Raw genomic sequence first — 14,430 nt, 5'->3', positions numbered from 1 at the left:
TGAGATCATGACCTGAGCCGAAATCAGGAGTCGGATGCTTAACCGACTGAGCCACCCAGGCGCCCCAACATGAATGTAATTTTATCTGAAAAACTGAGGGTGTGTGTGTGTGTGTGTGTGTGTGTGTGTGTCTGTGTGTGTGTGTGTGTGTGCGTGTCACTCGCCATCCCTGACCTCAGAGATTCTGATTCATGGAATTCAGGGAATTGGCATTTTGTGACCCAGGAATTGGCATTTGTATCATTTCCCTTCCTCAGGGAAACCAGAGGAAGTATGGAGGTCATGTGGCTCAGAAGGGAATGGCTTCCTGAGATCCAAAGGACAACAAGGTGGGCCTGGGCCCACTGCACACTGATCCCTGGAAGGGGTTCCTTGGATGGAGGCTGGCATCCAAGAATGCACCCAAGAATGCCTGGGGGTCTGATACCTACTGCTGGGACTTTGGGGGAGTGGGTAGGGCCCCATCACAGGAGGCCTGTGGTGACTGCTGAGCACGGCTGGGAGAGCATCTTGGTGGCCAGCCCAGAGCCGCTGTAGCAGATGGCCAGGGGAAGCACAACCCTGGGAGTGGCCTTGCACAGCGGGAGGCATGGTGACATCAGTGTCCAGGGCTAGCAATCACAATAATGCCTAACATTTGTGGAACATTTTATCACTGCTAAGAGCTTTACATGTATTTATTCATTGCACTATTCCCATTTTATAGATAAGAAGACTGAGACCCCGGTGTGGAGGAGGGGGGTTTAGCAACTTCCCAAGCTCACACAGCTAGTACTGGAGCCAGGATTTGAACCCAGAAAGTCTGGTTCCAGGACTCATATCTTTACCCTCTATGCTGGTCCGGCCCCTCCACTGCTTCCATTCCTCATTGCTCTCCTGGACATCACACAAATTGCTCCAGCCAGAGGCGGGGAGTGGAGCCTCAAAAGATGATTGAGAAGAAAAAAGATGATGGAGGTTAGATTCCTCAAAGACTTTGTGAGTGGGAAGTCACATACACCCCCCAACCCCCGCAGGGCCGGCCAGGTGAGTGAGTGAGGCAGGCAGGTGTGAGGCACTAGGGAGTAGTGGGGATTGCGGCATGCACACTTTAAAGGGGGCACCGTTACTGAGACAGTCCCATTGAAGCCATGCGGGAACAGTGGTCCAATGCTCCTGGAGCCCCAGATTTTTAAAGATTTTGATTCTTAGAGTCCACTTCCCAGCCAAAGGAAACACGTGTGTGTATGATGCCACTCAGGAGTGTGAGTCTGCTCCCTTCTCCAGCCTGGGTCTCTTGCAGCAGGGTGGACAGCACTTCCGTGTCCGTCAGAAAATCAGGGCTCAGCCTTCTAAGGATGAGGTTATTTAATCCCTTAAGAGCCCACCCTAACCTGCCTATTGAACCTGAACTTTGCGAGGCAGCCAAGAGAGTCCCGCGCCACCCTCCTGTCTGTGTGCACCTATCTCCCTGACAAACCAGAGCTCCATCCCGGAATCTCAGTATCCACCCACCTCAGGCCCTCCTTTACCCCCCACCAGCCTTTTCCAAAGGCCCATAAATCTGCCAAAGCTCAGGATCATCTTGCCTCTGCCTGCCCCTTTGCCCTCCCCCCATCCCCTGCAGCCTCCTGAAGCTCTCTGACTGATTTTTTTGTTTATGTCTTAAATTCCATTTGAGCCATCATGTGGCCCAATCTTTCATCTCGTTCCATATCTAGCTGCAGCCTGAGCTTGGGCGTTCGTGGGCTTTGCAGCCAGATATGAAAAGAGGAGAGATTCATTTCCTGCCTCCCGCCTCTCCAGCCCCACATCTTCCAGTTTAATCCAAGAGCTCAGAAGATTTGCTTTAACCTCACAGATAGTTCTTATGAAACCTCACCCATCAATAAGTGTCAATAAAGGTCTCGGGATGCGGGATGTGGGTGTTTGGGCGTTCCACACCCCCCACAGGCCGTCACTCTCTTGTGCCTGACACTGAGGCCTCTGCCTCCCCTTAAGATGCCTGGAAGGTTATGTCCCATTCCCAGAGCAGCCAGGGTCTAACAGATGTGAGGGAGTGAAAGCTCACAGTCCGGCCCATACCTGGACAAGTCAGTGGTATGAGTTTCACTCCAGAACACCCTGGTGGGAAAGGTCAGGTTAGAGAGTCCCTGGCCACACATCCTTGCTCAGCTCTTCCCTTCCCTGTTCTGCTTCCCTCTGTCCTTCAAGAAGTCACGTGCACAGAATCCTTGCCTCCAGCTCTGCATCTGAGAAACCTAAGGGCAGAAGAGGATCCACGCTAGGCCAAGCAGGGAGCCGGGCAATACCTAAAACAGAATGGCAAGACATTCCTGTACTCTGTCACTAAACGTGAGACATTTAAATCCTATTATCAGCATGAAAAAATAAAGTCTTGATTTTCCAGCAATAAGGAAAAGGTTCAATAAATTACAGCACAAGCTTCTGATGCATACTGAGCCGTTATTTGCAGTGCTCTACAGAGCATGGCCAAATGTTGACATTAATGGAGTTGGGGGTGGGGGATGGGTATAGAGAGGTTCATTTTATTATTCTCTCTACTTTTGTAGAGGTGTGCAATTTCCCGTAATGGTTATAAAATGATGGATGAAGAAAATGCTTCCAGTTTAATCCACATTTGGATATTTGAATATTTGATATTTGAATATGATTTGAATATTATTCACGCTGTATAGTTAAGTGGAAAAACGGATACTACTAATCCACCTATTTAAAAGAGTAAATCTATATGTGCAATTTTTATTATTTTAATTAAAAATGTTTTTAATGTTTATTTTCGAGAGAGAGAGAGAGAGAGAGAGAGAGCAGGCGTGAGTGGGGGAGTGGCACAGAGAGAGGGAGCCAGAGGATCCCAAGCAGGCTCTGTGCTGATGGGAGACAGCCCAATGTGGGGCTCAAACTCACAAACCCCGAGATCATGACCTGGGCCAAAGTCGGATGCTTAACCGACTGAGCCAACCAGTGGCATTTTTTAAATATTAAAAAATTGAAATGTGCATACCCAGTGACCAAGCAATTCCACCCCTGGGTAGACAAACAAGCACAAGGAAGGAGATGGGTAAATGGCCTAAGTGTCTATTAATAGACAAATGGCTTTTTAAATGACTATAATAAATCTTTGAAATATTAGGTAGCAAACAGAGAGAAAATTACTAGCTGACACTTAAGGGCACATACCTTCTAAATACTTAGTCATAATGAGCTCATCCTATAATGTTCATACTCTAAGTTTTTATAGATAAGGCACAGGAAAATTAAGAAACTTGCCCAAAGTTCATTGGCCCAGGGGTGGTCCTGGGGTTTGAACCCACATGGCAGTCAGCCTGGCTGAACAGTGCATGCTCTTAGCCACTATGCTATTTCACCCCTTAAGAATGAGTTGGTCCCATAAGTATTAACAAATTTATCAACTCTCACATTGGTTCATAGTACCCCTCATGGCAGGGACTGCTTTTAATAGTGGATACGCATGATCTCATTTGCCCTCACAACAACTCTTGAGAAAGTGAGATACTAACTACTAACAGCTTTCTTTCACAAAGGAGGCAGTTGACGCACAGAGAGGTTAAGCAGCCCGCCCAGGCTCACACAGCTAGGAGGTGGTAGAAACAGGATTCGAATTTATGTAATCAGCTTCCAGAGCCTCCACTCTCAACCCTTTGCCCTAAATCATTAAGTCACACAAGTTGCACATCAGTATGAGCAACACAGTTCACACAAATTTAAAAACTACAAAACAATATATTTTAAGTTATGTGTATAAATATATTTTAAAAAGTACTCACGCGTGAGGTAAAAAAAAAAAAGGCAGCCACAATGCTGAATTTGCAGTATAAAATATAATTCCAACTAAAAATAGGTCTCTACATCTCCAGGTATATAGAGAACAGTCTGAAATGATATTTATTACCCTGATGGAGTGGTCATCTGGGAGGCAAGGGCTGGAGGGAAGGGACCAGGAGTAGGGCTGGCTGTCTAAGGGGACCCAAGACCTATCTATAATGTCTTAATTTTTTACGAGAAGAATATATCCGTGTATTATGCATGATTAAAAATTAACAATGTCAAAAATAGACTGCATGGATAGACACTAAAATGTGAGCGAGGACCATCTCTGGGTGTGAGATTTTCTTAGTTCTATACTTTATCAATATTCTACCGGTAGGAAATACATGACTTCAGCAATCAAGGGGAGGGGAGGAAGGAAAGGAGAAAAAGGAAACTAAAACATCATTATTGCCCCCCAGATATGCTTCCTCCTCCCCTCACCTTCTCTTCCTGGTTGTATCCAGTTCATTCACTCAGGCCCCATCAAGACTTCCTGGTTTCCAGCCCCTCCTTCCCCTGGTTCCCCTCACCCCCAGTACCTCCAAGAGCGCATTGCCATCTCCGGCTGCCTTCTCACTGAGCACCTACTATGTGCTGGGCACAATTTGGGGCACTGGATTGGCCCACGGTGACGTGCCTATGAGTGACAGAGACAGAGCCCGGCACCAGGCCTTCAGAGACCACATCCAATGCTGAGCCCAGAACCTCAGGCCCTAGAAACATCGGTGATTAAACTCGCTTTTGTTAGAACCACCCAAGCAAGCACAGCTCATTTCTTGGCCCTCATTCTCCAATGTGGGTTATTCTCAAGTCTGGGGCTGCTACCCCACAGCTGTCTTTCACAGTTCCTGCGTCTTCCTTGGCAGAATAAACCCTCAAGGTACCAAGCAGGGGAAATACAGGTCAGATCTCATCGGAGCCTATAAAACCGAGATGCTAGTTTATAATATTGCTTCAAGGACTAAGCAGAAAAAGACTGACCATTTTTACCATAATTTTAAGACATCCTTTACGATAACTATACGATGGCTTATAAATGGTTTCCTTCAAATAATGTACTTGTTTCTAAAGAGAGAGATCTTTAATTTGGAAGGCTGCCGTGTCTGCCTTATTGCTTATGTATACACCCTGTCAATAAATGTCTGCAGTAAGCAAGAATTTTTCCATTGAAAGAAGTCCCTGCTTTCACGGAGCGTGCATTCTGTGATGAGGAGATAGACAACGTGTCAAAATATATGGGAGATTAGACGACAGTTGCTCAAAAATAAAGCTGGGAAGGGGGGATGGGGTGGGTTTCAGAGGGGGAGGGGGCTGAGTGAAGACTTGGAAAGGATGGGGGATGGAAGCGGGTCCGAGAGAGCATCCCAGGCGTGGGTGGGGGCAGATGGGAGGAACAGGATGTGCAAAGGCCCCAAGACAGAACGTGCTTTGTGCTCATGAAGGACAAGACTGAGCAAATGTAGCTCATGGGTTGATGGGAGAGAGTCACCTAGGGCCTTGTGAGCCAATGTGAGGACTTTGGCTTTTACTCAGAAAGAAAATGGTGAATCACTGCGGGGGGCGGGGGGGGGGGCGGGGTTGGAGAGAGAAGTGACATGTCCTACCAGAATGAGTCCGGCCACTGTGTGGATGACGGACCAAAGCCTCGCTCTCTTGAATTCTCTCAGAGTCTCTTGAAACTTTGCTGTTTCTGCTATTAAATATCACCCGTATTAACAGTTGTGGAGCTTGGCTTCTGCCCAAACTGAATCTCAGGGGTATCCCACCATCCTCAAGGTCAGACAGCAGACTGAGCATCATAGTGACAGCTCTGAAACCCCAAACACTGACTGAGGTTTCCAGACCTGCTTGCTGTAATGTAACAGTCGCTGTTAACTGCTAACATTCACTAAGGCCCTACCTTAGGCCTACTTAGTTTCTCATTTCAGATGGGTTTGGAAAACACCGCTTTCATACAAGAAGCCCCCGTTTTATGACATCCTAAATATGTCTAATTATCTCCAAGTGTACTGCCAAATTCTCAAAAATATCTTCACAAAAATGAATTCAAATGCACTTGGTCACAAATTTTAAACACACTCCAAAAAGGACCTTTAGTAGTAGGAAAAGGGGGGGCAAAAATTCAAACTAAGACCTTAGGAAACCGGCAGGTCGCCGCTTATACCAGCTCCTGATATCTCCAAACTACTTTCCGAAGGGCTGGTCTGTCTTAGCTGTGAACTTAGAACTGCTTTCTAGCATCTGAGGAAAGCAAGTCCAATTGTCTTAACTTTTTGATGGGCTGGTTGTTCGACTAGTAACAGTGAAACTCCCTCAAGCTTGCAATGAACAAAATTACCACCAGGTGGCAGCAAACACCCAGTAAGCGAAGTCCGTCCCTTTTCAAAAACCTGTACTCAGACTTGCAGATTTGAGCTGGGATTTGTGACACTGGGAGGAAGACTACTTAGAATTCTGGGTAACCATTGCCAAATTATGTTGTTGATTTTAAAAAACGTATCTAGCTTTCAACCTGCCTATAATTTCCACTACTCGCTCCACCCGATTTGGATTTTCATTTTAAGGAAGCACTTACCAGGTAAATGAATCGATGAATTAAACCAGTTCTCAACTGGGGATTGTTTTGATCCCCAGAGGACATCTGGAAAGATCTGGAAATATTTTTGGTTGTTACAACTAGGGAAGTGCTACTGGCATCTAGCAGGTGGAAGCCAGGGGTCCATAGGACAGCCTCCACCACAAAGGTCAAAATGTCAGTGGTGTGCAGGCTGAGACACCCAGAATTAAAGCAACGAACAACGAAGTCTCATCCTTGATGAAGGGAGACTGGGGCACGTTAGGTCTCCCCTCTCTGTAGCCTGGCTTTTGGCCGCAGGTCTGGCAGGGAGGAATCAGTCAATAATGCTGCAACACTGAATTGTATAAGAACACGAGAAAATAGATCCTGATTGAAATCTCAGATGCCTACATGGCCAGGGAGGTAATGCAAAGGGGTGAAGTGGACCAAAAGACAAGAAAAAGGGGTAGAGTCTATGGCGACTTGGAGAACGTGTTTCTTAAGAGGCTAGCTCAGCTATGCAGCAGAGCAGGCTCAATGTTCCTGGACCTTGTCACCCTTGGGGAATGAAAAGGGGTGACCTTTGGGCCAAAGGACACCAAGGGGTGTCCTTGAAGGATGAGCAGAATTTGGGCAGATGCAGGGAAAATGGGCTAGAATTAGCATTCCAAATAGGGATACCCCAACCAGGCGTTGCAAATTGGCCAAATCTGGTGCTCTGACTTCTCCACTCAATTTTTTTTCCTCTCTCTCTTCTCTTCTAATATAATTTATTTTTACTGTAGCAAAATATACATAACATAAAATTCACCATTTTAACCATGTTTATGTGTGCAATTAAGAGGCAGTGAGAATAGTCACAATGCTGTGCACCTGTTTCCAGAACTTTTTCGTCTTCCCAAACAGAAACATGGTATCTATTAAACAATAACTCCATTCCCCTTCTTCCTCTCACCCCCTGTATCCTCTATTCCATGTCTGTATGAAATTGACTACTCAAAGTACTTCTTGTAAGTGGATTTATACAGTATTTGTCTATTTGTGTTTGGCTATTTCAGTTAGCATTATGCTTTTGGGTTTCCACATGATCTTTTAAAAACCTGGATATCTTACATAAAAAGCTCGGTTTCCTCAACAGAAGAACAGGGTGTGGGGGGAGGGGGAAAAGTTACAGAGAGGGAAGGAGGCAAACCATAAGAGACTCTTAAATACTAAGAACAAACTGAGGGCTGATGGGGGTGTGGGAGGGAGGGGAAAGTGGGTGATGGCACCTGTTGGGATGAGCACTGAGTGTTGTATGGAAACCAATCTGACAATAAATTTCATTAAAAAAAAGCTCAGTTTCTGATTTGTCCTCAGAATTTTCAAGGTCTGGCCACACTGAACCCACATGCCGCAGCACAGTGGGCTGGAGCTGAGATGTGACTGCCCTTAAGAGAGATGCTCTGAGGACAGCACTGGGTCAGGAGTTGGGAGCCTCTTGAGTATTTATCCACCTTGTGACTTTGTTTATGTCTCAGTTTTATTTCATAAACAATTGCTTTTAATTCCAGAAGAAATGCATGAACTCATTCACTTGTCAAAACCAGAACCTTGTAGGTGAGTCTGAGAGCTCTTTGGTCTCTCAAAGCGGTGGGTTAGTATTCCTATTTGATATTGTCAAACTTTAAAATCCTTGTTAATCTGGTGGAAAGCCACACATCTTTATCGTAATAATATCTACCATTTATTGAGCACCTTCTCTATGCTGGGCATTGTTGTTAAATCTTCATAGTCTCATTTGGTGGATGAATAAACTGAGGCTCAGAGAAGCTAAGTATCTTGTCCAGGATCACATAGGTGGTTAGTGGCATAAGCCAGAAATAAAACCCAGGGCTGGCTTACTCCATGCCCCACACTCTTTCCCCTGAACCTTCCTGTGTCATAGTCATCGGTGAGTGGCCACAACAAACGTCCTTCTGTATCACACCAGGAAGTTGTGTAAGAGAAAGCATTTGTTGGTGTGAGCCATTATAGGATGGTGTATTCCATGATCAGCCCCTGGGGGCTCTCCCTGTTGAACACAGATGCCCTGACAGGAGGAAAAATACTGTCAGTGCTTTGGCAAAGAGGCTTCTATTTAATTCAACATATCTTTGCACGCTTTTGAGAAGAGACGACAGATGGGGAAACTAAGGTCCCAGGAGCAGAACCAAGTGACTTGAGATCAGGCCCTCCAAAGAGGGGTAAATCCAAAACAGGGCACTGCTCTCCCGGTGTCTGGTCCCTTGTGCATCCTTTCTGGTCCTGCTTGTCTGTACCTTCCAGACCAGAGCTATGGCTCGGGATCTGAAATGGACCAAAGACTCAGTTACAAGAATCAAACAGCCCAACTCAGATTGGCCTCAGTGAAAGAGCATAATCACATATTGGCTTGCTTAACTGAAAATCCAGGAAAATTCTAAGCAGTCCCATGGGCTGTGGGTGCCCCAGTAACACATCAGGACTCTCTCCAATTCTTGGTCTCACCCTCCTCTGTCAGCTTCACATTCAGATGCATTTTCTTCCTGTGGTGGTCCCAGCAGTGTAACAACCCCAGCAGAAATAGACCATCCATGGTCCCAGAGTTCAAGCAAATGTCTCAGAATTCACTCTGATTGGCCTAAGCTGGGTCACATGACCATCGCTGACCCCATAACTCTGGTTGGCCAGGACTGGGTCATGTGCGGGAGAGTCTGCACTGGGAGAATGAGGGTGCCAGTACTGAAAGGTGTATGTTGCAACTTTACTTGTGCATTACAATGATATGAATGATTTCTTTGCTGAATCGGATCGTAGTTTCAAATCCCAGAAGATCCTTTTCCCTCAATTCATCCTGCTACTCATAATGGAATGGTTACATATTTTGGATTCAGTCTGCATTATCCGCATTTACTGTATCACTATCTTAAGTCTAGACTTGAAAATTAAGCCCTGGTTTTCAGTGTTTGCCAATTTAGGCAGTGTAAACATTGCCCGATTTCTAGCCACATATTTTGGTCACTGAGCACACAATGGGGCAAAGGGACACAGTAATACACCGCTGTATAGCATTTTCATCAATCAGATACAATAGATGTAAACAATCTCAAGAATACCAAGGATCAGTCAGTTATGGCCAGTGAGTCAAACTGAGCCAAGCTTGTCTTTGAGTGGCCTAAGAATGAGTCTGCATTTGTGAAGGGTTGTTTAAAAAAAAGAAGGGTACACAACAGAGACCCTATGTGGCTTTCATCCTACTCATTAATAAAAATGAAAATATGAGCCTGCATTCATATTGGAACTGTATTTACTCATCAATTGCAAGCTATCGATCGGCTACAGATAAAAGAGTTGAGCAAAAATCAGTGAAAGCATTTTGTGAAAATCAATAGACTATATGGATGACAAGAGTACGGTAAAGAGTAGTGGATATTTTGTTATTTTTTTCTAAATTGTGTGCTATATATTCGTTATATCATTACAATTTACAATAACTTGGGGCACCTGGGTGGCTCAGCCGGTTGAGCATCTGACTTCGGCTCGGCTCAGGTCATGATCTTGTGGTTCCGGAGTTCGAGCCCCACAGCTGGCTTGCTGTTGTCAACCTGTCAGCACAGAGCCCGCTTTGGATCCTCTGTCCCCCTCTCTCTGCCCCTCCCCTACTTATGCTCTCCCCCAAATAAATAAATATAAAAAAATAAATAAAAATAAAATTTATAATAAATGGGTATATTCATGTGTATGAATGCATTTTTTTTTTCCTGTGGGGAACGGATCATTAAACATTTACCAGCATTTTCCTGAACTTACCGCATTTCTTAATAGGAAGGGTTAATATTCTTAGGACGTCTGCTCTCACTCATTCTCTGCCGTGTGAGGACACGGTGAGAAGGCAGCTGTCTGCAAGCCAGGAAGAGGGCTCATGCTGGCGCTCTGAGCTCAAACGTCTGGCCTCCAGAACCATGAGAAAATAAATTTTTGTCGTTTGAGATAGGGAAAAATCTGCTTTCCCCAAATTGATCTGCAGATTCAATGCAATTCTGAACAGAATCTACAGGAATTTTTCCATGGAACTATAATAAGGTGATTCTAAAATGTACGTAGAAGAGGAAAGAGCCAGGGATAGCCAGGATATTTCTGAAGAACACTAGGGACTTGGGAATAGAGGCAGGGGGAGACATCAAGGCTTATTATGAAGTTTTAGAAAGGGGGGGGGGGTGCCTGGCTGGCTCCATCAGAAGAACATGCGAATCTTGATCTCGGGGTTGTGAGTTCGAGCCCCATGTTGGGTGTAGAGATTACTTAAAAATAAAATCTTTGTTGAAAAACAGAGCTCAGAAATGGATCCACATATCTATGGGACTTTGGTACTTAACAGAAGTGGCAAGTCAGGTCAGCGGGGAAGAGAAGGAGCATGCAATAAATGGACCCACTTACTCACCAGGAAAAAGATGAAGTTAGATACTTGTCTCACTACTATATACAGAAATCCCATTCCAGATGGATGAAGGACTTCCATTTAAAAACAAAACTTTACAAGATATATTTTAGATATTTTTAGGTATTCAAATATCTTTCAGACTTCACAGTAGCAAAAGATTTCCTAAACGAGCCACAAAAGAACTGATTATATAATAAAATTTGATCATTTTAACTAGAAGTGCGAATGTTTGCCCATCAAAAGACTCAGACAAAGGTTGAATTTCAAGGGTGTATAATGAATGTCTATAACGTAATAAGAAGGGTACAAACAACCCACGGAAAAATGTGCACAAATGGAAAGTAATGAAGTGATTTAAAAAAAAAAAAAACAGGAAAGAAAACCCACAATGATAGGGGTATGTCAAAAGGACCCAGGAGACGACTGAAAGAGCTCCAGAGCTGGAACAATTTGAGCAACAAAATAAATAAAACGATTCTGGATCCTAACCCAAAGTATAAAATAAATACCTATGAACCCATGCTAATATAAATAAATACTTGAACAAACAAATAAGTAGAAAAGAAACAAATCTCCTGGATGGAATTCCAAATAATTTGTGTAGATACTGGCTCTTGAGGAGCTTAACTTCAAGTACAAAGTGACTTCCTTCCAAAGACTACGGTGTGGAGATGGGGGCAAAAAAGAATAACCTTACAGTAGAGACACCTGAAAAATATTACCTCGGCCAGGTGGTCAAGGTCAACATCAACAGTGATAAGTTATGTTGATAATATTATACTCTTGAGAAGATATCATGAGGAACTCTGTGGTCCCCACCTACACCTCTCCAACACCCCTCACGCCCACCCAAACCGATAACCCTAGTCTAGTAATGAGAAAAACAGCAGACAAATTCCATAGAGGGGACACCCCACAAAACACTTGATCAGTACTCCTCAAAACTGTCAAGGTCATCAAAAACAAGGAAAGTCTGAGAAACTGTCACAGCCCAGAGTGGCCTGAGGACACTTGATGGCTAGATGCGATATGGTATCTTCCCTGGAACAGAAAAAGGACATCAGGTAAAAATTAAAGAAATCTGAATAAGGTTCGGACTTCACTTGTTTTCTTTCTCTTAGTGAGCACAAGATATAGACAGGCATTTTTCAGAAAAAGAAGCACATGGCAATAAACATATGAATTGATGTTCCATACCATCAGCGATCAAGACAATGCAAATCAAAGTCACAGTGAGATATCATTTTGCACCCATTTCACTGGCAGAAATTTAAAGACCTAATGTTCTAAAAAAGGATGTGCATCCATAGGCTCTATCCGTGGGTCCTTGTGAGTACTTGGCACACAGAGTGAGATGGAGACCAATGTTGGGTTTTGAGCAGAAGGCCCCTCTGGCTGCTGGGCTGAGTAGAGACTTCAAGGGGCCAAGGCAGACAGACATAGGGAGACCAGGTAGAGACCAGGGTGAGAGCAGATGGCAGCTTGGACCGGCGTGGCTGCAGTGGAGGTGGTGGCCAAGAGGTGGGAGTCTACTTGATTCCATCCTGCCGTCTATCACCCTATGTTGAATTGATTCGTGCACTTGACTCTGCCCACATACCTCCAGTGGACTGAAGACACCTAGAAGGCAAAGGCTGTCTAATTCATCAGTACTAATCAGTCCTTGTCACTGGCCCAGCACGGCGGAAGTACCCAGGAATGAATATGTGAACAGCAGCAGTCACATTGTTTCTTTGCCCCTTAACCCTCTACGGCTCCCTTCTATCGGGGAAATGATTGAAGAACAAGGCTCTTTTTCCCATGTCCGAGACTCTTCTTTCACTTTCCCCTCCTCCAAGAGAGGCAAGGGCCCACACTGAGGTAGGCAGACTCTAAGAGGAGTCAGTGGTGTTAAGGGCCCCGCACACATGCCCTCTTTGAGCACTTTCCTTCTGAGGGAGTTTGCCTTGGGGACTTGCCTTGTTTTTTCACCTATACCAGGGACCCGTTACCATGTGGCCCATAGGGATATGAGGAGGCTCATCTGATTGGTACAAACTATGAATCTCTGCCAGGAAAGTAATTTTCCCAGACCTGAAGAGTGGCAGGCCCCAAGGGCAGGAAATGCCTACCTGCCCAGAAAAAACCTCACCCATGGGTGTGACTTACAGGCCCAGGCAAGAAGGAATGTGGTCCAGGATGGGAGGTGATATCCAGGTCTCTGGACTTGTTCTGCCCTCAGAGTCTTAGGCTCTGGGGGTCCGATGAGGCCAAGATTGGCTCAGTGGGTGGTCCTATGATGCCCCCTTGGCCCACCAACATCTTCCCCAGACTCCTTAAGGGAATTAAGCTAAGCATCATTTGCTGGAATGGTAAAAAGTGGGTAGGGGTGGGGAGCACTGTGGGTCCAGGCTTGGAAAGAGGGCAGGAGCCAAGGAAATGCCACAATGTTGGGACACAGGATCCACAGGCCTGGTCTCGGGGCCCGAAGAATCTGGTCAGGGCATGTGCCTACGAGGAATATCCTCGGAATTCATTCTAGTCCATGTGTGAGTTCCAAAGGGGAACATCTGATTGGTTGAGGCTCGTTGGGGAACAAGGATCTGAACTTCTACCTTTTTTAGTCAGACTCCTGGGTCTCCCCTCCCTCTGAGGCTGGGCACAATGTGGGCCGAGGGGGTTCACCAGAAGGAAGTTAGAGAATGCATCCCAGACAGCCAGACTTGACCAATGTCTATCACAAGCCCGAATGTACCCCCCAGAGTCCCTTTTCTGGGTGAAGCATTGCCTTCTCTTTCTGAAGGACAATGTGAATCTGTCAAAGTTGGGGTGATCCTAGACCCCTGGATGGCTTGCTGGTAGAGGATGTAGCTTAGCTTTGCTGTGGGTGGGCACAGGAGGTGCCTTGGAGGGAGTAGAGTCCAGAGGTTTATATATGGCAATACCCCTACCCCCAGCAATGGCAATGATGTGTCAGGTAGGCCAGAGTGGCTGGTGACGGGGCTGAGATGCCATCCCCCAGTTTGCTAGGCAATCTCTGGGGACTAGGCCACTGAGTCTTTCACATCACCCAAGCGTCAGTGATGACACCAGCTCTCCAGCCTTGCCTCAGCCTCCTCCCTTGATGCTCAAGAATCGCTGAGTCTGTGCAGGCAAAGGCAGAGGCCAGGAGGGATCTCTGACTCCTGAGAAGTCCCCCACTGCTGGCTGTGAGGCAAAAACCAGCCAACCTTTACAACATACCCCAACCTCCCTATCCTTGCTAGATAGAAGAGTCTGCAGGGGTACCTGGGTGGCTCAGTCTGTTAAGTGTCCCACTCTTGACTTTGACTCAGGTCATGATCTCACGGTTAGTGAGTTGGAGCCCCGCTTCGGGCTCTGTGCTATCAGAGGAAAGAAGGGGCCAGGAAGGATCTGGGTGTGGTGGTGAGATGTGGGGGAAAGTAGGGAGGCAGGCTCTGCTGACTTCACGGCTTTGCCCCGGGGGTGGAGGTGGATGTGGGTGGGACCGCAGCCAGCCAGGAGTGGCCTCAGGGATCACTTGGAAAGGGTGGTTCAATGGGTATTGTGATGCCTTAGGTGGGGCCAGGTGAGAGTCCCACAGGGACTTAGGTGTGTGATT

The sequence above is a fragment of the Felis catus genome, chromosome E2 (genome assembly GCF_018350175.1).
Source record: "Felis catus isolate Fca126 chromosome E2, F.catus_Fca126_mat1.0, whole genome shotgun sequence".
Classification (NCBI taxonomy): Eukaryota; Metazoa; Chordata; class Mammalia; order Carnivora; family Felidae; genus Felis; species Felis catus.
This window is presented reverse-complemented; position numbering follows the sequence as displayed.